Source organism: Sapajus apella, unplaced genomic scaffold (assembly GCF_009761245.1).
Source record: "Sapajus apella isolate SASKATOON/1434 unplaced genomic scaffold, GSC_monkey_1.0 scaffold23, whole genome shotgun sequence".
In the NCBI taxonomy this organism is placed as follows: domain Eukaryota; kingdom Metazoa; phylum Chordata; class Mammalia; order Primates; family Cebidae; genus Sapajus; species Sapajus apella.
In genome coordinates this window covers 20,896,059-20,920,588 of record NW_022436963.1, presented here as the reverse complement: position 1 = coordinate 20,920,588, position 24,530 = coordinate 20,896,059, and the positions used below count along the sequence as shown (strand labels likewise).

At 38.7% G+C, this 24,530-nt stretch overlaps 1 protein-coding gene across 7 annotated transcripts in view; it reads right to left on the bottom strand.

The window, feature by feature from the left end:
• Positions 1-24,530, bottom strand: part of MITF (melanocyte inducing transcription factor) — a 216,492-nt gene that overhangs the window by 177,348 nt on the left and 14,614 nt on the right. For 2 of the 7 annotated variants that reach the window (XM_032290468.1, XM_032290471.1), the window contains exon 1: positions 14,950-19,458. The exons of the other annotated variants lie outside the window; for them this stretch is intronic. The gene's annotated coding sequence lies outside the window, so the exon portion shown is untranslated. Of the gene's footprint in view, positions 1-14,949; positions 19,459-24,530 lie in introns of those variants that run through there. 7 annotated transcript variants of the gene reach the window in all.

Below are 24,530 nucleotides of genomic sequence, written 5' to 3'. Positions count from 1 at the left end.
AATCAGAGAAAAATGTATTTAACATATTTTAAAGAACACTCAGAGATATACATGTTTGAAGGTATCTAAGAAAAATATAGTCAAACTTTCAGCACACTTCATACTGTGTATGTTAATAAGAAATTACAGCTGTTCTCCCTTCTTGATTTCCACTCTTCTTAAAGCAGGTGTGATGCCTGGAGGAGCAGCAGCCATCTTGCAACCAAGAGGTGACAAACATTAGAAAAAAGTCAAGACAAAACACTGAGATGCTGGTTCTGACATCATGGAGTCACTAAAACAACGGCAGTAATTACAGAGCCTTGGGTTTCTTGTATGAAGATAAATAAATTCCTATTTGTTTACACAACTGTTAATTGGCAATGTAATTTCATGCTTCAAAATGCAAACCTGGCTGAAACACAGACTCTACCCCAAGAAGCAGACTCATCCTAAAACAATCAAATGACTATACCCATCTGCTATACCCCATATACATCCATCTACTACACCACATGTACAAAGAAGAATTAATATTCATCCTCCCCAATCTGTTTATCTCCCAATGGCCCCATCTCCATGAATAGCGCCATTTGTTCTACCCACCTGCACTTGTAAGAAATCTAGAAGCCATCCTTCCCTCCTCGCTCTCTCTTACCACTTAAGTCCAACAAATCACCTACCCTACGATTCTCCCTCCCTGGTATCTCTCAGCTCCACCTCCTCTCCACCTCCACAGGCAAGTCCAGGGTGGCCCCATCTCTTGCCTATACTGCTCCTTATTGGTTTTCTTTGTCATCATCCCCTACAATCCATTCTCTGTGGCATTGCTACAGCGATCTTTCAGAAACACAAATAGAATGTCCTCCCTCCCACTTAAAACCTTTCCATGACTCTCTGCTGGCCTTCAAATAAAACCAACCCTTCTTATCATGGCTTAAAAAGTACTCCATTCTATGGTCCCCGTGATACTGAACTTGAATTATCTTCCCTTCCAGGTCCCAGCCTTCCAACCATGCTATATCCTTAGCAGAGATATGCACACATGCCTAGAGAAAGTTCTCCCATGTATTTTTGATGGGATAACTTGACTTGTCCTTCCAGATGATATAATCTAGGAATTTCATCAGCACTTCCATATTTTGATTTGAGAGGATGTGACATCCAGGACTTGATGCTACCATTAGCACTTCTCTGCACACCTAACTTCTCAGTGCAAGCTGAGCCCTTCACTAAAATACAGAGGACTTCAGTACCAATGCTAGTCAAAGCTCTGTTTTTTTCAAACATCATTTGTAGCTCTGTATTATAATCACTGTTTTTTCTTCCCTATTCACTTGAAACAAAAAGGGAAGTGGAACTTAAAGACATATTGCAAAATAACACACAGGTTTAAATATGGATATTGTAGCAACAATGACCCAAATGACTAAAGCGGAAAATGTTACCATCACTGGAATCGGGACTTATTCATTTCCAGTGATGCTACAAATAACACTGAAATTTAGGCCATGTCAAAACTTTACTCCATGAATATAATCTCAGTTAAGACAGGAAATAGACTTGACTTAAACACAGTTTATATGATGACTTTTTAATTTTTTTTTATTTTGGAAATTTTAGTTCCTGATGTTTCCTATGAGTCATTTTCCATGAATATAAAACTGTCCACCCAACACCGACCCTGACTAACTCTGATCTTTTGTGATCTACAAAATTGCAAATGCGTGATTATAAGACTTTTACTGGACATTTTTCAATTTGCTGAAACAGCTCCATTTATAGAAATATACCAACAGTAACATTACTCTCAACATCATTTTTTACATATTAATCCTTTTCATTTCCATAGAGTCTTTGTGGAATTCATCTTAGAACATAAGTTCTATATAAGCCAGAGACATATCCACAGTAGAACTAAAAATAATGGAAATAATCATAGTAATGATAGAAGCAATTACAAGAAAAGTCTTTGCTGTATTTATGAGTATTGAGTATTTTCCATGTTCCAAACCATATGCTAAGCACTTTACATATGCAATTTCTCACTGATTTCTCATAAAAATTGGCATTATAACTAGAATCATCTGCATATTACAAAGGAGAAAACTGTTGCTCAACATTAAGCAACTTCTTCATGTTCACATACCTGGTACATTATGAAGTCTGGTTCATGAACCCAGACCATCTGTCTGCAAGACCCAGCCTTCTTAATCACAACAACAAACATTTATATAGCGCTTACCATGAGCCACGAGTTGTTATCATCACTTGATACATACTAACTCAGTTAATCTTCATAATAACCCTATGTAGCAGGTATTATTACTATCTCCATTGTGCGTATGAGGAAACTCAAACATGCAAAGGTCAAGTAGCTAGCCCAAGACGGCCCAGCCAATGAGTTTAGGATTCAGACCCAGGCCAGGCCCTCCAGGGTCTGCGCCCTTAACTACTATCCTATGTACTGTACTATACCCTATCCATAAGGCATTTATAACGTGCTAGGCATTGTGACACTTTCCATATATTATCTCATGAAATCCTCAGTCATTCTGAAGGTATCTGGTATTTTTATCTTCACTTTACAATTCTGAGGCTCACAGAAATTAATTCAGTAGCCCAGGGTCACACAGTTAACAAGTGCCACAGTGGTGAATATAAAGTAGCAACTTCTAAGTTTCACTCTCCCACTTCCCCAGTTATTTTCCTAAGGCATGAGTGTCTGGGAAATTGCACACATCAGATTTTCCACCTCTTTAAAACTGTTCAGTTCATGTAATTTAGGGTGTGACTATTCATAGATACCTTTGAGCTAATCTTCTCGGAGCCAATGTAACCGCAATGCACGCTGCAAAACAATGCACGCTTTCTCTGCAAATTAAAAATACCAACCCAGCTTGGGAAAAGCCCATCTTTTGATATGAACAATTAGGGCAATTTAGTTTTAGAAATAAAGTCCACTGTTGCTGCTTTTCTTTTTTACACACAGTAGGAAACTCTGCTCTTTCTTCTAGAAAGAGTTCCAGTCAGTTTTCTATGCCTACCCTCTTAAAAGTTCCATTACACAAGCCAAAACAAATTCCTCCAAAAAAGCATTATGAATTCTATTAAGAAAAAGCAATATTTTCTCTATTCATTTTTAGTAAAAAAAAATTGGGGGACCCAAATGGCATTAAAACTCATTTCCAGAAACAGAATTAAGAAATAAAAATGCAACTATTGCAAAATAAATCGACAAATCACAGCTTCACATGTCAAGCCTATACCAATTAGAGAATGCTGATTTGTGTGTATCGTTGGGTTTTGATTTTTGCAGAGACAATTCTTGATAAAATTCAACAAGGCCACAGACTTGGTGATGTTAGAGACAAGAATCACATCTTCTGCATCCTCAATAATACACAAAATCAATACAGTTGTTACTCTTGGCTGAGACAGGCAGAGACATTTCACATAAATAGGTGAGAGAAAACCAGTCTTCTTTTCAGTCATTTACCCTTTCATTTATGGACTTATACACTGCCTATCTGTGTCAGAGCCTGGCTCACCCTCTGAGAATAAAATGGTGAACAAAACAGCTGTGCTCCTTGCCCCTTTGGAGTAGGGAAATAGACACTGAACATACAGATGAATATAGAATATAGAATAATGTAAGCAGCATGAAGGATAAGATTAGAAAACCATAAAAGAAAAGCATGGCAACCTAATTCAGATGAGGGGCAAGGAGGTGGGTTTGGAAGCAACCTTTAAATGGAGGCTAAAATAGAAAGAAAACAGAAGAATGGAAGGAAAATGTTCAAGATGGCAGGAAAAATGTGTGTAAAGGCCTGAGGGGTAAAAGAACTGAAAGGAGCAAAGCAATGTGGAAGTCAAGGGCTCTTGGCTCCTGTTTCCAGCTTCACCTTCTGAGCCTCAGTTTCCCCTCCAGCTCTAACAGTGTTCATTGGCATGGTCATTTTCCCCCTAAGCACTACCACAGGACAGCACAGGTGCTAACATGCCAGCCTCCTCCTGAGAACCGCAGTGCTGGTAACTATGGTAACTTCCCTCAGCAACAAGGCCTCTAGCACCTCACTCCCCAACATACACAGGGAGCCTCAGTTGAAGGTTCAGTCTGGGAAAGTGGCAGCCCTCCTATCTCCTGGAAAGTTGCTTCCAGAATCTTCAACCTGGAAACTTATAATACTCCTAGGCTTCCCAAGAAGCCAGTTAACAGAACACAAGGAATAGACTGTGTCAGTGGATAACACGACTGGGGCTCCACCTGACTCCCAACAGAGTTCACACCGGAGGCCTGAAGACAAGGCAAGACCAAAGCAATACTTCTCCACAGGGGAAATATAGAAACTGACTAGCCATGCTGCTACCTGGGGTACCAGTCTACAAGGGGCACTACAACACCACAGGAAGTAGAAGAAATATTCTGATGGATGGGAGAAGACAAAGATGTCCAAAGGACATTCTTGAATAACAAAACATAGTCCCTTAACCACCTTCTAATAAGGGTAATTACCAGAACTTCGTATGCCAAACATCATGATGCAAGTTTTAGGCAGAGTCAAATTGCTCTAGGCTGTAGAAGAAAGCCTGCCAGGCCTCTGGCACCTCCTAGCATTTGTGGCACTAGGTCTAACTGGTTGTTGAAAATATTAAACATTTTTAAAGAATATTGGTGTGAAGATACACCCAAATATTAGTCTGCCTGGGCTCCCATGGGCCTGCACCTAGTCATTGCTTCTGGCCCTTTTCTCTGCCATTAACACCACTTTGTAGGGTACTGTCTTAACCAGGACTGTCTCCCTCATTAACAACACTTTATAAGGTACTGTTTTATCCAGGAATCTCTCCCCCAACTCAACTCCTTAAGAAGCTGTATCATGTTTATCATTGCATCTCAATTAACAGCACAGTGCAATACTCTATAAGTCAATTCTATTTTCTATAACAAAAAATAGTAATAAGGTTATGTGATAAAGCTTATAATCTGTTTTTACCCATACAATTTAGTCTTCAAGCAACCTTTAACATCAATATATGAAAGTATTAATAATTCACAGTTTTCAATTTGAGATGTTTATGGAAAAATTTTTTAATTAAATAATGTGCAGAAAGATAATTTACACATCTGTGGTCCAGCTCTGTATACTCAAGGAGAAATGTAATCAGCCACATGTATGAAATACTCAAAGGAAAGCAACTAATCCAGAGTAGCAGCATCAAAACCTGGAAGGTCACTAAAAATTATCCAACCCACAAGCATTGTTTTAAAGAAGGAACACAACTGAAGTTAAGGACACTAAATTTATTTGCCCCTGCCTAGTGACAAAGCCATGGCTTACATGATCTCCAAATTCACAGACCCCTGTTTTCCACTACCACACTGGGCTGCTACCTGAATTAATCAGATCATGCTACTCCTTTAGCCGGAAATCTCCAATGGCTCCCTATTTTTACTGAGTACAAGGCAAAGTCTTTACAAACCCTTACAGGGTCTGCCTCTACCCCAATCCCATTCTTTCACCGACCCCACCTTCTGCCATTCCCCCAATTCCCCACTTTGCTCAGCCTGGTCCAGCCACCATGGCCATGATGCTGTTGCTGAAGCAGACACTCCTGTCCAGATACTATGTACCTACTCTTGCTTCTGTCTGCTGTGCTTTGCCCCCAAATACTGGCATGACTCTCTCACCTTCTTTGGGTCTTTTCTCAAATGTCATTTTCTCAGTCAGAGAGTTCTTATCCACTCAATTTTAAATTATAAGTCATGCCAAACTCATCCATGTTTTATCGTTCTCTAGAACACTTAACAGCATTTAGCATATTATGCATCTTACTCATTAACCTATTTATTTCTACACCTGCTTACCCATGTAAATTCCATGAATACAAGGATTTTCAACAGTTTGGTGCCCTGCTGTATTCTTCATACCTAGACAACTTCCTGAAACATAGTAAAACCTCACTAAATGTTAGTCAATAAGTGGTTGCATGGATTGCTGGATAGAGTTCAAGAGAGGCCCAAATCCAGAGAATTCAAGAGCTGTGAAATGTTTGATAGCATCTGGCAGCCCACAGGAAGCAGCTGGTGGCATGGGTGTCATCTACTATCACTATGTGCCCACTTTTAACTGACACTCACTGATACTCTACATGAAAGTCAGTACACTAAGGAATGAAGTGACATAAAGACTTGTCAAAGCAAACCCTTTTGAGGCTGCATGACTCTCTGGGTTAAAGAGAGATCTAACAAACAATTTTTATCAGAAACAAGATGCTCTCACATGCACAGAAGCAGAAATCACTTCTAAATTGCTTCCCTGTGCCCCTCAGCTTAAGAAATAAAAGGATGGCTTGCTTAGATTGGACATTTCAAAAAAGAGACCAGATTTCAAAAACTTTCTGGCATGAACCAACATTTGCCATTAAGCCTGAATGGCTGGCACAGCTGAACCTCCATGTATCATTCTAAACATAAAACACGAAACTTCAATTATAACTTAATGACAGATATATAAAGGAAGATATTAAGAGTGGCCAAAAACAAGGCAGTAGGAACTAAGGGTAGATATTAAAACTACATAATATTTGGCCTGGCCATCAAGGGGAAAAAAAATTAATAACATTCAGCCTGACCCAAACTAACATAAGCAGTTTATACTTTTTCATGGTTAAGAACCCATTAAAGGTTTGCATCCACCAGTATCTGAAATAGCAAAAACATCCACAAAGAACAATTTGTCCAAATCCATACAATCCTAATTGATAAAAATTAAAAACCAAGGATCTCTACATGCATCACCAATTTCCAGTCTAACTTCGAGCTTTATAGCCCAACACGCACATAAATGGAAAGACAGAAAAGTTTTCTATTCCCAGTCTTAGCAATCCCTCTCATGCGTCAAGCATGCATTGGGCAGGCTACCCAATCCAATTCTCTACACCCATCTGTCTCAATCAACATAAACCCCGTGTCACATTTTAATTCATTTGCTAGAGAATTTGGGATGATTCAAGTTCCAAATGCTGGTGCCATTTTTAAATGGCATTAATTTCACATGGAATCATTTCAAAGAAACAAAAAAGGAAAACTACTTGAACTGTTGAAAAATATTTTAGCATTTACTGCAATGGTAATGCTTAACTTTCCAGTATTCTCAGTTTCCATAGCTAAATCTAAGATGAGTGTAGCTCTTCTCTTAAATCTATGATGGCTGACACGGCAGCTCTGTGTGTGTTGCATCCTGTCTGTAGAATCCTCCCCGTTCACTAATGGCACACTGCTGGAGAGTCACTTGGGACCATTCGAAACCATTAAGGCTATTAACTCTGACTTGGGCCAAGTCTAATAAACAAGTGTCATCCAACAGGAAATGAGTTAAGCTGGCTTTTAAAGTCATTTAAGCAAATACTCAAAGTCAGAGTGCCTCACAAGAGGCTTCTCATGGAATTATTTTGCTGTTGATTTTGCCCAATTTAAATCAGAGCTCACTGGAAGTGTTTATTTCGGGAAAAAAAAAATAATCCCATGTTTAAATGCAGTGGCATTCAGTTGGTTTAAGTGACCACCTTAAAGAATTCCTAAATGTTGCCCAAGTCTCTCTGGCTGTCTCCTACATAGCAACAGCAGGTGCATGATAAATAGTTAGGAAACCAACATGGATTGAATCCAGGTACACCTACATAAAATCAAGTTTCTGATCTGGAAATTCTAGATCATAAACAGTCACCCATGAGAGAAAAGGTTGTGGTCAGTTATGGTGGTGCTGTATATGTTTTTGTCACGTCTAAGTAACACGTGCATTTCAAGATGTGGCCACCTCTGGGTATTTGTTAATGCTAAGCCCACACCTGGAACATTTCATTTCCCAAATGAAAACATTCTCATTTTCGGATAGTTCTCTCACATATTACCTTCAAAGAAATGCTTTTTAATAAAAGCCATTCCTACTCTACTAGGCCTCCAGATTTAACCACTTCCTACATTCAACCATTCTGGGACCTGGCTTTACTAGACTTCAATTTTGACCTGATTTATCCTGCCTTTTGTTGTAATTGCTTTTTGCTTTCGTGCTCCATTAAACAGTAAGGTTTTTGAGGGCAGGAACTCAAAAACACTTTAAATTCCTCTCTCTTCATATGCAGTTGCTGTTGCACAGTCAGTGCTCAGTAAATGCTGATTGAATTGAAAGGATCTCACTCTTAGAATGCAATTCTCTCAGAGTCTCCAACTAGTCTAATAGCTTAAAGACCAATCCTACCTAAAAATTAACTTGAATTGTAAATACAATGAAATCACTCCAGGTTATTAACCTAAACATCCATGTGTTTATTTTCTTACCTGGAAAACCAGGTCAACCATAGGGACCAACCTTCCTTGGATATGTGACTCTAAAAGTAATGAGGTAATTTCCTTCAAAAATGACAAAGCTTTCAGGATTCTCTGGAATGCATACCTACCCATTAATGTGTCACCATTAATCATTCCCTTTGGGTAAAAGCAACACTAGAACATTTCAGAATTTTCAAGCAACATCACACTATATACTCAGGTGTCAACATAATATCAATTTGATGGTCTCATGGCTTACATAGGTAGAATGAATTAGAAGGCAGATTTACTAGAGATACTAATAAACCTTTCTTCAAATTTATGAAACTATTTCTATACTTATGCCCCAAGGACCTCATTCACTGTGTTTGTATAAGCATCCACATAATCTATCTGTGTGGAAAAAATGAATGAGAGGGCAAAGGAGTATGTTTTAATACCAAACTAGCATTGCTAGATTTAGCAAATACAGAATGCCCAGTTGAATTGAATTTCAGATGAATAAAGAATATATTTTTAGTCTAGCTATCCCATGAAATATCTGGAACAAAGTTATAGTAAACAATTATTCTGTATCAGAAATCCAAATTTAACTAGACATTCCGGATTTTATCTGGCAACTCTGCCCCAAACTCAGAAACTGTATTATTGAGTTTTCAATTTAAAGAAAGAAAAGGCAGTGGCACATGTCTGTAGTCCCAGCTACTCAGGAGTCTGAGACAGGAGGATAGGTTGAGCCCAGGAGTTCTGGGCTACAGTGCACCTTGCTGATCTGGTAAGAACTCTGAGTCCTGCATCAATATGGCGACCTCCTAGGGAGCCACCATGCTGCCTAAGGAAGAGTAAACCACACCAGGTTGGAAATGGAATAGGTCAAAACTCCCATGCTGATCAGTAGTAGGATTTCACCTATGAATAGCCACTGTACTCCAGCCTGGGCATCACAGCAAGACCCCATGTCAAAAAGAAAAAAAAAAAAAATCACATAACAATGAATATATTTTGTGAAGCCCTAACTTTCAGAAAGAACAAAATAAGTAAACAAAAAAGTAATATTTTAGAAAGGTCAATATAATGATGGTAGGAAAAATTGTTGCATAAGATATGAGTGCTAACTACAGCCAGATTACCAAGCTGAAAACCCTATGTGTGCCTAATCTCATTTAATTCTTACCACATCCTTATGAGGTAGGGGCCATTATCAACATCATCATCATCATCATTACTATTATCATTATTATTTTACACGTAAGAAAACCAAGATACAAAGAGAACAAGTTGGCCAATGTCATAAAGTAGTACAACAGAGACTCAAACCTTGGCAAACTTAACAAAGGGCTTACATTCTTAACCACTACCTCATTTTACAGGTGAAGACAGAATCTTAGTCATTTGCCCAAATTCACAAGCTACCAATCAGAGCAGCTCAGATGCAAACCTAGAACAGTCCTACTCCAGAGTTTTAGTCTCAACAGGCTATTGCCTCTCCAAATCATGCAAAATGGGACACATGCCCTCCCCATCTACAACAGCTGCAATTACCACCCTAATAAATTTGAATGTTTCATCTTCAAAGCACTGTGCTTGAACTTCAATGACTTCCTAGGAATTTGTATCAAACCCATTCAGCTGAATTTTGACTCCATATTATAATAAAGGATTCTGGGTTGGATAGGGAATGGGGGGAAGATTTCTATTAGGGGGAGGAATTTGTTGTTACTGCTATTTCTGTACCAAAACATCTCTTTAAAATAAGCTGCTTATCTAGTGTCTACCAGTCTTCTGCCTCAAGGCAAATTCTTGCTTCTGTGCATGAATCCCAAACACTGGTAATAACCTGGAATACAGCAGGATGGCTAATTTGAAGCAGCCACCAAAGCCAAATTATATATGGAAGACTTTTCTTCTTGGATTTGCAACTAAACAGCCAGGATTATTCCATTAAAATATCAGTGTTCACAAAATATGAGAAGATACCTAAAACTTTTCCTGGAGCAGATTTTCTCATGGGAATCCTCATATGCCTTATTCTAGGTGCTTGTCTACCTATGGAATGAAGACAGGTATCTTTTATTAGGGAAGGAAGGTGTGTATGCGAGCATGTGTCTTTGTGTACATGCAAGCATGCTCCATATAAGGCACAGACCTTGAGGCTTATCTTCTTATCTAACTTTATGCAAAATTTCATATAGAGGACAGAGAACATGTTGTCAAACTATAAATCAACTTCAGGAAAGGAGGGGAACCCTTTTCCACCACCTACATGACAAAGGAATGAACAAGCTGTCACTTTATTGTTAGCAGTAATCAGTTTACACGTAGCCTAACTTTTGTCCTTGTTGCCCTTGAAATCTTTAACAAGGTATTTACCCTCTTGCAATCACAACCTATCTTCAGGGTTGAATGGTGCATGTGTATCATCGTTACTCACAAAGACAGTTCAGCTAATACCATCCTAACTGGTCTATGTGACACCAGCCCTGGCCACCCTCCAACCCATTCTTCATTTGGCAGCCAGAGTACTATCCCTCTGCATGAAGCCGGCCACACTCCCTGGTGCTCCAGCCATGCTCCATGCTTAGACTGTCTCAGTGCCACACCACGCTGCACCTCCATGCCTAGGTCTACCTGGAATGCTTTCCTCTCATCTGCTTGGCAATCGTATTTTGTTTTTGTTTTTGTTTTTTTGAGGCAGAATCTCGCTCTGTTGCTCTGCTAGAGTTAGCAGATATATTAATAGATAGAACTTAATGAATGGGTCTAGACAGTATTCTTCCAGTGGGGTAATACCAGAGTACAGTGGTGCAATCTCAGTTGACTGTAACCTCCACCTCCCAGGTTCCAGTGATTCTCCTGCCTCAGCCTCCCGAGTAGCTGGGATTACAGGCGCGTAATTTCTGGTATTTTAATAGAGACGTGGTTTTAGCATGTTGGTCAACCTGGTCTTGAACTCCTGACCTTGAGTGACCCGCCCACCTCTGTCTCCCAAAGTGCCAGGATTACATGTCCTTCCATCTTTTGTCCTTAAAGAAATAATTACAGACCTAGCATCATATTCATGTTACTGTGAGTTACAGGAAGGCAGAGCCCATGTATTATAGGATGGCCATTTATTTATCAATAGCATAGTGCTGGCATACAGTAGGTGCTCCATAATTGTGCACCTGATGGAGACATGTGCTTTGGAGAGTAAAAGTGAAAAACTCTGCTAATATAATTCTATTTTATATCCTACCCCACTGGAAGAATACTGTCTAGACCCATTCATTAAGTTCTATCTATTAATACATCTGCTAAATCTATCAGAAAAATTATTGAATGGAGGGATAATGGTGCATGCTGTTGTTGCTATTGTTTAAATGAACATCTGCGGACCAAGAAACATCATAGAATATTGCCTATTTGTAACTGGGCTTGAGGGACCAAAACCAAAAGGAGAAGGTAGAGTAAGTTATAAGTCTTGGATCTACAGTGAGTCATGGAAGCCTGATGCACTAAATTCAGAAGGGCTCAAGGCTCCTCCCGGGTTCACAGGAAAGAGTGAGGTGACAGTTGGCAATATCTACCATGCTACAGGAGAGGGGGCAGCAACACAATCCCACATACTTATCCCTGATCCCGTATTTAGCCTTCATTGTATATAACAGGTGACAGATCCCCAGGGTCACATGATTAGGTAGCAGCACAGCTGGGTCTGCAAAAAGGCCTCCCAAAATGTGCATTCATTCATTCATTGATTCAACATTTTTTGAAGAATTACAAGGTCCAGCATTCTGCTGTTTTCTGGGATAAGATAAAAGGATAAAGAGGCCAGGTGCAGTGGCTCATGCCTATAATCCCAACATTTTGGGAGGCCGAGGCAGGCAGATCACTACAGGGCAGGAGTTTGAGACCCGCCCGGCTAACATGGTGAAACCCCGTCTCTACCAAAAGAAAAAAAGATACAAAAATTAGCTGGGCATGGTGATGCATACCTGTATTCTCACTACTCAGATGTCTGAAGCAGGAGAATTACTTGAATCTGGGAGGCAGAGGTTGCAGTGAGCTGAGATCGTGCTACTGCCCTCCAGCCTCGGTGACAGAGCAAGACTCCATCTCAAAAAAAAGATAGATAAAATGATAAACAAAACTATTCATGGTCACCAAGCTAGTGAAATATCAATTCGTTTAATGCATACTCCAGTTAAGTTACGATCTCATGGTATCTTTCCAATTCCTACCTCATTCAGCTATTAAACTTCCATTTTCTTATATTTAGTGACATTTTCTACATAACCATAAAAACTGTTTTCAAAAAGATACCTCATAGCCCAAACAATTCAACCAATTCATAACTATTTTTTCTTTCCCCTTTTTATTCTATTAATCAAATTTTTAAAATTCACATTTAACCAAAATCTCTACAATGGCATGTGAAGTATTTTCCAAGCTATACTATTCCAAAATCTCAATTGAAAGAACTTATCACTTCAACGGTAGAAGGAAATGTTGGCTAAGTATATATGAATCTTACTTATAGTGCAAATTTTTCAGAGGCTGAATAATCATAACTTAACCTCAGGAACTCAAATCAGTGCTTAAGAGATCTTACGGTAAAGAAATTCTATTTATATTTCTAATCCAAACCTTAACTACTAACAGTTAAAATAAATCCACTCTCTCATGCAAGACAACAGCAAAGAACCAGTCACCAGCTTACAGCAAATATTGCAGCACATATTATCTTGGTCTGCAAATCTTTAGTTTAATCTTATTTTGCTTTTAATTAAACTGAGAGAAATTAATTTGTGGGAAAATTAACCAGGATAAGAGATTGCTCTGAAATCTTAAACAATTTTGTCAAAAAAATTTTTTTTCACAGAAAGTAAATGATCCAAGATGGAAATATCTATAATTTTCACTAAAGAGTTTCTATTTTGACTCTGGAATAAACATATGACTTTTCAAATTCATGTTGGTTTGCAAAATTCCAAACACCAAGTAAGCACTCATTTCCATAAAGTAAAAAGACACATTCTGGTCTTATTCTACACAGGCTACCAGAAAACAAAACCAATACTGTGAACAAACAAATCTTCGCTAAAACTCTTTGAAATAATCCAAATGGTTTCCATTCCACGGGAAATAGTAAGTCAGCAGTTTGCATATGGCTACCTTTTCTAAATACACAAAATAAGCAAAAATGCCACCAGAAGAAAGTGCGAATGCTGAACCCTTTCTATTTCTGTTTCCATGGGACTGCAGTTCAATCAATACCGCTCAGCAGCACCCGGCCATCCTGTGTGCACACTTCCAGGTGGCTTCCAGTGTCTGGCACGGAAGCCCAGAGAACTCGCAGGACAAGGTTCATGAAACCATCACTCAAACTACAAAGCCAGTGATAAGAAAGCCGGAGGCCCAGACTCCCACTGTTAAAACAAGGAAAGGCAAGCCAGAAAAATTAATGTGGAGAGGGCTGGGGCAATCAAAATTGTCACAAATAACAGATTCTAAACAATAAAATGATGAGAACAGAGCTAAGCATTCGTTAAAGGAGCAAAGGCTCTGAACAAATGAATAAAGCAATCACAACCTTTCACATAATACCAGTAACGGCCTGGAGTTGGAGAAAAACTGTTGAGTAAAAATATTCTATATAAGGAAACTTACTTAAGGGAAGTATTCAAAACCCTTCACCCAGGGTAGAAGACAGTCCAAAGTACAAAATCAGGAGTGAGACTCTTCTGTCTGGGGTTACTAAAGGGCACATCAGAGAAGCATCCTAAGCACTACATTATTTTTGAAGGATAACAGAAGAAGGAAAAGGAAAATTGCTGTTTAAATTGCAAGACAAAGAATTCATTTCCAAATCCCTATCCTCCTACAGTACTTGAAAGGATAATAATTAGTCAAGAAAATAGCAAAATGAGGAAGTGGTATTCTTTTACAATTTCTGTTAATCCCCACCAGCTGTAATTTAAGAAATTCAGTGACATCAGCATTTATGTTTGAGCCAGCAGAATGACAGAAGGACAACTGCAGAATCATCTGAGGGGAGGAAAATAAATTTGGGGGCCACTGGAAAACGCATTTGGATATGTAGAAAATTAATGCACTTTGCAGTGAATCACTCCTACAGCTTCAAACACCAACACTGCCAAAAATAACATAAAAAGTGGAAAAGGAAGCATAAGCACTCCAAACCTAATGAAATGAGCCAGTGGAACTTCTGAAAAAATGTTCACTGAAACAAGTGAACTGAACATTTCCGAAAACAAACAGAAAGCAATCTAGCCATTTATAAACAATAACCAAAAATTCGATATAATACAAAGATTGACATACCTTAAAAAATGTTCTATATAAGAACCTGTAAACTGAGGTACTTTGGCTATCATCTGTACTACCTTCTTGAAAACAGGCACAGAGTCAATTCCATGATTTCCTTTTCACAGAGAGAGAAAAATAGCTCGTGGGAAAACCACGGAAGTATTTTCAAGGTGTCCCATTTGACTTCGGAGATGGAGCAGGAATAGGTTTGAATTCCCAACATTAATGCTAACCATTAGCTTTCACTCAGGTCAGAAGCAAAAGGAGAGGATAATCACACCAAACTGGACTGACCAAGCAAGCTACAGAAGAGAGCTGAAAACACTCACCAGGGCCGCCTCGGCCCTTTGGCGGAACATTGAGTCCACTGAACCGTCTCAGAAAGGAGATTATTACAAAGATGCGATTGCAGACGTTCTGCCACACGCTTACACGCACCTTCTCTCAACACTAGGAAGGCTAAATTAGAGATAGAGTGATAATTAACAGGATCCTTGGCAGCAGGAGCTGACTTCTTTAGCAAACCAGTAATTGCTGCCTACTTAAAATGACAGGGAATTCAGCCAGAAAGGAGGGAGGTGCTAGATGGTAATCATGAAAGGTAAAATAGACTTTACAACAACAGGTTACTTGGCTCCCATTCAAAACTACCTCTTTATCTATAGATTCAGTTAATAACATTAGTAAATAAATTCAACACCTTACATATGAGGACTAGAGATCAATAATCATCATGAGGAAAGGATGGGAGGAAATCTGATGAAAATCTATCTCCTCCTCCCTACAAATCTTCCAACCCCCAAAATGTCATCAATTACTACTTAAACCATGAAAATAATTATCAATTTGTATAAGATATCATGTCGGAAAAGAAGGTACTTCCCATAAGTGATATATTTTGACTTAAAATTCTTTTGAAAATACCCAGATGAGAAATTTTTAACAGCAGCCATAAACACTGTTTATGCCCCCTGTCCTGACATCAAAGCCATTTCCTTTGTTCGTAACCTCTCCAGAAAAGAAAAGGTATTTAACTCAGAAGTTGTTTACCAGGACGACTAAGGATTGCTGGCAAGGTAAAGAGCAGAGTTAGCACAGGGTGTCCTGGTTTAAACCTCCAACCCCAGGAAATAAGACAGCCCACCAACCTATTAAATTGATTATTAAACATTCATCTAGACACTATTCCCAGAAGACCCAATACACATTCCCCAGCAAGAAGCAAATTAATGTACCTCTAACATCTTTAGATGTTCAGACTCATGGAGAGATGAGGATTCAATCTTCTGCTGTAGGGAGATGTCTGTAGAGATTAACCAAGGCAGGAGGCTCATAGTTTCACAGTGACTAATGCTGACCAAAACTCTTCATAAAATCAGCTCTGTAGGTAAAGGCCTACTTTGTTTGCTCAGGAAAGCCCTGACTCTCTGATAGAGCTGCAAAGAATTCCCTGATGGTCCTCCAAGAAGAGATCATTACAAGGCTAAGTCTTTCAATCAGGCTTATGATGCAGCCCAGGAGTCCCTTTCGATAATATCTCATGGAAATCTTTAACATTTCTTGTGATAACTAAAGATATATGCAAGGTACTGAATCAGGATTAGAATCACTGGGAACTTGGATGCTTACACTTTTCTTGGTATGGATGAGAATTAAGTCCTTTTTTTCTTATTATTGTTGGTCTTTCTCCTCTCTCATTAATTAAGAGTAAGAATGCTTTTACATTCATTTTGTGAATCTCTAACTCATCACAGAAGGAACCCCCTAAGTATATGGCTCACCATTAATGCCATTAACTAGGATTTTTATAACTTCTTCCTCTATGTTAGATCATTATATCCTTTCATTGAAAACATTTAACTGAATACTTTGCACTGACTAATGCTCTTAACACCCACAAGTCAAGGCAGAAGTTATGCTCATTACACAACATTATGATGTTTCAAGACCTCTGGCATGTTAAAGATAAACAGTCCAGAATAGAACAGACTGGCTATAAATTTATGAAGACACACACAAAAAAAGCAATTAACAAGTCAGGTTAGGAGAAAATAAAAGTGAGGGGGAAACAGAGAGACGAGTGAAAAACATCCAGATGTTAGGAGTTACATATCCGTGTTCAGTAGTAGAACACAGGATGGGTATGTAGACAAGACAACTTAATGTCATCAAGTAGCAACATTTGAAGATCATTAATAAGAAATGGGAAAAATCTACCACTTACTGATACACCACACCCTTGTGAATAATTAAGTATCCACCATTCTATCTTTTGCTATCTTTCTTGGAGCCTTCACAGCCTACTTCCTTTCCTTTTTCAGAAGCAGCTTTGGAAACAAAGAACTATGCAGACAGGCATGCTATGAGCACCTTTAATAAATACAACTATTTATTTTGGATTTGAATGTTAAACCACACCCTGAGTCTTCTGCCTTTACTTCATAAGAAACCTAGTCTTCTTTCCATTCCAAAATCAACATGAGTTGTCACCCCCAATCACGCCTGCCTCTCCCTCCAAACCTCTGAACACCAAAATACATGGAAACCATTGCAGCATGATGAATAAAAGAGTGAGCTTTGAAGTCAGACAGTCCTCAGTTTGAATCACAGTTCTACCTTATTTGAGTAACTTAAGATTGATAAGTGACAGAAGACAGACAAGCACAAGGTCCTTCATTAATAAAATGGGATCCTATCTACCTCATATTAGAATTATATTGTACAAAACACTTAAATACCATACCTGGTAGATAGTAGTGCCTTATTATATTTATAACTCATCTAGATGTAAATTTTAATTCCTGATGTTTCTGTTTTTTCATTTATCTAACGCAAAATTTTTTAAATTACATAGGTACCTTCCTTACCCCGGGTATCATACATAAGAACACCATAGAAATATACGAAAGGTAGGCTAAAACACTGACACAAGGCATAGCCTGTAAAGAGGGCTTTAAAAATGCTAGATGCTACTGTTATTAGTATTGTTCTTTGTGTTTTCTTTGTTGTCACTAAATTGTGTGATCTATCTGCTATGCAACTTGAAAGTATAGAACCTACTGAAACCAATTCTTTTCTCCCTTTTTCTAAAAGAATTCCAAGCAATCCCAACAAGTACTCAGTTAATATTTATAACAATGATCATTCTGATAACTATAATATGCTAATTTACAATGCTTACAAAAGTAAAAATCATGACCTTTATCCTCTAGGCCCTGAGTAAGCTGAGGCTGGTTACCTCAAAAACTGCCTACACCAAAATTTGGAAGCCATCCTGAAGTAGGAGACAATCCGTACTTATTTCCTGGTCTCAACAGGATGAAACGAAGAAACATACCAGAACTAGCAAATGGGACCAAAGGCAACCTCTAGATGCCCTCACTGCTCATCAGCATAAGACACTCCCAACAGCACCATGACAGTTTACAAATGCCAAGGCAACCCCCAAAAGTTACCACCCCTTTTCAAAAGATTTCTGAATAACCTACCCCTCAATTTGCATGTAATTCCAAGTGGGTATAAATATTGCTTTCTACAGCCCATACACTGCTACTTTGGATGCACTGCCTGTGAGTTAGCCCTGTTCTGCAAGGAGCAGCTACTCTCTTGTACACTGTTGCTTCATTAAAACTGCATTCTTCCACCACCAGCTCATTCTTGAATTCTTTCCTGAACAATGCCAAGAACCCTGCCAGGCTAAGCCCCAGTTTGGGGGCTCACCTACCCTGTGTCATCCTACTGCTTTTTGCCAGATTTTTCAGCAATGGTCCCATTATCTCTCTGTGCTCTTTTTCCAGGTCCCCACTCTCACACTCCGCCTAATTAAAGAATGATCAAAATTCTATCAAAATTCTACCATATCTCAACAGTGAAGCCTCAGTTAACTTTCAAGATCTGGAAATGATGAGGCATTTTTATTGGCAAACAAACTGATAAAAATGAGAGATCAGATACATGGAAAATCTTTATTAATGTGGCTTCCTTTGTAATCCACAACATCTGAGCAGGCAGTGTTTTAAAATATTTTCCCCAGTGGGTAAGCTTTTTAGTCCAGAGGAAAAACCACTAGAGAAATACAGATGCAAGAAAACAGTTTTTAATATAGCCAACACTCATTATTCAAGGATTCCTCACTTGCAAATTCACCTACTTACTAAAAGTATTGATTTGTAACCCCAAAATCAATATTCTCAAAGTTTTTACAGTCAATCAATCACATGCACAGAACAGCAAGAAATTTGAGCCTTCCAACATTCACATTACCAAGTGAGGTCAAACAAGGTGATGGTCTGCCTTCTACTTTCAGGTGTCACATCATATTGTAAACAAGTGTCCTTTTCACAGTCTATGTAGTGCCATATTTTTTGCACTTCTGTGTTTTTGTTGGTGACTCCCCTATTCAATATGGCACCCAAACTTAGTGCTAAAGTGCTGTCTAGTGTTCCCAAGTCAGTGAGGTTATAGCGCTGCTGGCCATGAGTTCAATGTTATGAATCAACAATATATATTAAATAATGTGTCTTTACAAAGAAACACACATAAAATAAAGTTATGTATTGATGGATTAATTGAATGTTGTGACCAGAGGCTCTAAGGAACTTATCCTGTATATCCCTAATGGTAATCTTTTAGTATTTGCTAATTCGGTATTTGCAGCAGCTTTATGAAACAAAAATAATGAGAACTGACTGTATTTTAGCAGTCTATATCTTCAGCACCAATAGGAGTAACAATCATCACCACTACTAACTTTGTATTGAGAATGTACATATGCTAGCCATTTTACATATTATCTCCTAGAATCCTCACTTATCCCAAGAAGGATAATATGTAAAATGCTAGCCATTTTACATATTATCTCCTAGAATCCTCACTTATGCCATGTGTAGGATCATGTCTTACACATTTTCCTGAAAGAATTTGACAAAGTTTCCAAAGCTTATTGACCCCTTCTAGCACAACTGAAACACATCAGTCACCTAGGTCATTCTTTATTCAACAAATATTATTGGACACTCATATCCTGGAACCTTGAGATGTCCAGTGAACTAACAAATTCCCTGTTCCCATGGGGACTAACAGATAATAAAGTAACTATTACCAGATTAAGCTATTGATACATAAAAAGATACTTGATTTATTAAAAGACACATTATTTTAAAAATAAAGCCTTTGAACAAAGTGACAGCTAAAGGCCATCTTCAGTGAATACCAGTTAAAGTATATTTCCAGGCTGGGCACAGAGGCTTACATCTGTAATCCCAGTGTTTGGGACTCTGAGGCAGGAGGATTGCTTGAGGCCAAGAGTTCAAGACCAGTATGGGCAATGAAGCAAGATCCCATCTCGGCATGGTGGTATATGCCTGTAGTTCCAGCTACTCAGAGGTTAAGGCAGGGGAATTCCTTGAGCCCAGGAGTTTGAGGCTGTAGTGAGCTATGATAGCACAACTGCACTCTAGTCTGGGAGACAGAGTGAAATCCTGTCTTTAAAATAAAAAAAAAAAGTAAATAAAACATATTTCTGAGTAGTGGGAAATTGTGTGTGTGTGTGTATATATATATACATATATAAAATATTTTTTACACATTTTATATGCTTTCTGAGTGGTGAGAGAGCATATATATATATATATATATACACACACGTATATATATATATATATATATATGTGTATATATATGTATATATATGTGTGTGTATACACACACACACACATACACATATGCCTCAAGGCAACTGATGTAACCACCAAGCATGTTCTTTTCCTCTCCCAGAAAGACCTCCTCTGGTCTTTGATGGTCTGATCTGGGGTCCATGCCATCACTCAACAGCCACCCACTTGCCAAAGGCAACAGTGGTTCAAGTTTGACCCTTCCTGATCCCCATTATCCCCAGCTCAACAAATACTTACTAAGTATCCTTTTATACTACAAGGTAATGAAAATTTGCCTGAAGATCCTACAAATGATTCTCAAACCATAACTCTGGGAAAACAAGAGTAAGAGTCAAATCTCTTAAGGTCTATGCATTTAGATGCTCAAGAAATAGATCTATTCTGAAAATGTCCAAAACTGTTTTCTTTATCTTCAATAGCCCTAACTTTCAACACCAGCCTACACAGCAGATTCATCCTATACTCTCACTAAAATGCAGAGTTCAGAAGCCCATCACACCAATACACTTCTGACCAGTCCTCCTCAGCTGCCTTCTCTGCTGTGCTTACAGCTTCTCTGAACACATAAGCACTTACTCGACAGCACCTACATCTGTCTTTTTCTTCAGTGTGTTTGTCTTTTTGTTTCAATCACACAAAAAGAGGAGAATTTCATTTTTCCTCTTTCCTTAGAAAACTCTGGATGGGAACTGTTTAACAAAGAGTCAAGTTTTGGTTAGTAAGAATACCAGAGAAAATATGAAAATATTTTGAAAAATACTGCCTTGAGAATCCTACATATTTTTGTATGAATATATATATATATATATACACACACACACACACACACACACACACACACACACATATACATATGGATTCTGATAGATTATGCTTCCCTTTAATTGGTAATCAAACTTGGTAATCTCATTTCTATGCACACAACGTCTGATAGTTGGGGGAAGTGGTCTGGAAGGCTCCTGGGCTGCAACCCAGCGCTAATATAGGTTTAATAACTTGCCACACAATCTACAGAATGGGAGAAAATTTTTGCAATCTATCCATCTGACAAAGGTCTAATATCCAGAATCTAAAAGGAACTTATACAGATTTACAAGAAACAAACAACCCCATCAAAAAGTGGGCAAAGGATATAAACAGACACTTCTCAAAAGAAGACATTTATGCAACCAATAAACATATGAAAAAAAGCTCAACATCACTGGTCATTAGAGAAATGCAAATCAAAACCACAATGAGATACCATCTCACGCCAGTTAGAATGGCAATCATTAAAGTCAGAAAACAACAGATGCCGGAGAGGATGTAGAGAAATAGGAATGCTTCACACTGTTGGTAGGAGTGTAAATTAGTTTAACCATTGTGGAAGACAGTGTGGTGACTCCTCAAGGATCTAGAACCAGAATACCATTTGACCCAGCAATGCCATTATTGGTATATACCCAAAGCATTACAAATCATTCTGCTATAAAGACACATGCACACATATGTTTAATTGCAGTACTATTTATAATAGCAAAGACTTGGAACCAAACCAAATGCCTGTCAATGATAGGTTGGATAAAAAAATGTGGCACGTATACACCATGGAATAGTATGCAGCCATAAAAAATAATGAGTTTATGTCCTTTGCAGGAACATGGATGAAGCTGAAAACCATCATTCTCAGCAAACTATCACAAGAACAGAAAACCAAACACTATGTTCTTACTCATTAGTAGGAGTTGAACAATGAGAACACATGGACACAGGAAGGGGAACATCACACACTGGGGCCCACTGGGTGGTGGGGGAAGCAGAGGGATAGCATTAGGACAAACACCTAATGCATCCGGGCTTAAAACCTAGATGATGGGTTGACGGCAAACCACAATGGCACATGTATACCTATGTAACAAATCTGCACATTCTGCACATGTATCCCTGAACTTAAAGTTTAAAAAAAAAACTTGCCATATACACCCCAAGCATTTGAAAATTGACTACGTGGTTAGAGTTTTTTAAGCTATGGAGAATCAAACTGTTGCTTATTTACTCAATAGTGACAAGGCAATGAGAGAGTAAATACCACCTGCACAGAGAAATGTTTCTGTGATTAACCATTTCTTCCATTCTTATGCAAACTTCTAAGTTCTAGTAGCAATGACACGAGTAGCAGCACAAAACAGCAATAGGCAGAGATAAGCAATAACCACAGTATAGGAGGAAGAACAGCAGTAAGGTGAACAGCAGCAGCTGGTCTCTACTGTATCCTTACTACAGGTAGCATCTCATCACCTTATTGAATCTTTGCCGCTATTCAATGAGGTAGGCACCCTTTTGTCCAAGTTACAGTTCAGTCAGTGACTAATGAAGGCATCCACATACATGTGCAATATAATGGAAATCTCTCCCCTGAGAAAGATGGATACCATTTGGGCTAACCCACCCTTTCTGCTTTCTTTTTCCCCCTTTATGTTTTCTAGCGATCAGTTAAGCCACAATTTTTAGGATGGAAACTGTGTGATGATCAAGAAAAGCAAACTATCATATTGGTGTGGAGAAAAGAAAAAAACACCGAAAACTTAGATCCTAGTCTCTAAAGTGGCTATATACTGCTATTACACACACACACAAAAAAAAATCCTAGAAAAGTGAAAGATATAAAGATTGTGAGGCTCAAGAATATTGGGCCTTAAGGCTTATATTGGATAAAGATAACTGTATAAACAGGCTGCCAAGTCAAGTGGGAAAAGATAAGGCATGAAGTCACTATGGCCAAGGCTGAAACAGGACAGTTAGGAATTAGAGATGTCTATGTTGAGACAGCAATGCTACACAGCCCTGGTATTGTGTAACCCCAATTAGTGCTTTTCATTATTTATTCCTTCACCTAGCTATATATAGTCTATAATTATGATTAAAGGAAACATGTTGATAAAGACAAAAATTGTTCTGGCAACAAAAGTAACACCATGCATGTAAATAGCATGTGCCATCCTTAAATAACTTTCTCTTGGGCATCCCACCTTTTGCCACTATTTGACCTATATCAACTCCCAAATAGCCTAATGCTGATTGCCTAACTTGAAGACTATTTAGCTTCCTTCCTCCCTCACCCTCTTCCTCCCTGTTGTTCTATGGATCCTCTCCCCACAACCCACATATTCTTTGAGTCATTTTTTTCTTTATTAAGGTGTCTAAAACTAGAAATTCAAGTCAAATACCTTATTGATGCTATAGATACAGAGGTAATCAGAATGAAGGAACTAAAAGCTAAGCTTTGGGCTGAGCACTCCATCCATATATTTCTTTTAATCTGTACTATTACCCCATAACTTAGATCATATTATTATGCAGTGTCCTCTTTGAGCCTCTGTATTAGTCCATTGCCATGCTGCTACAAAAAAAAAAAAAAAAAAATACCTGAGACTGGGTAATTTATTTCAAAAAAAAAAAAAAAGAGAGAGAGAGAGAGAGATTTAATTGGTTCATGGTTCTGCAAGCTGTCCAGGGAGCATGACACTGGCATTTCTTTGGCTTCTAGGGAGGCCTCAGGAAACTTAAAATCATGCAGAAGGCAAAGTGGGAGCAAGGCATCTCACATGGTGGGAGCAGGAGAAAAAGAGGGTGACAGGGGGCCAGGCACATTGGTTCACACCTGTAATCCCAACACTTTGCCAGGCCAAGGGGAACAGAGTTCCAGACCAGCCTGGCCAACATGGTGTGATGGTGTGCACCTGTAATCCCGCCTACTCAGGAGGCTAAGGCAGGAGAATCACTTGAACCCAGGAGGCAAATGTTGCGGTGAGCCTAGATTGCGCCACTGCACCCCAGTCTGAGCGACAGAGTGAGACTCTGTCTCAAAAAAAGAAAGAAAGAAAGAAAGAGAGAGAGACTGACAGGGAAGGTGCCACACTTTTAAATGGCCAGATCTTATGGGAACTCACTCACTATCACAAGAACAGCACCAAGGGGATGTTGTTAAACCATTCATGAGAAACCACCTCCATGATCCAATTGCCTCCGACCAGGCCCCACCTGCAACATTGGGGATTACAATCTGAGATGGGGATTACATATTTGGTGAAGACACAGATTCAAACAATATCATTCCACCCCTGGTCCCCCAAATCCTATATCCTTCTTCCTTTTCACATTGCAAAATACTATCATGCCTTCCCAACAGTTCCCAAATTCTTAATTTACTCCAGCATTAACTCAAAAGTCCAAAGTCTCATCTGAGAAAAGGCCAG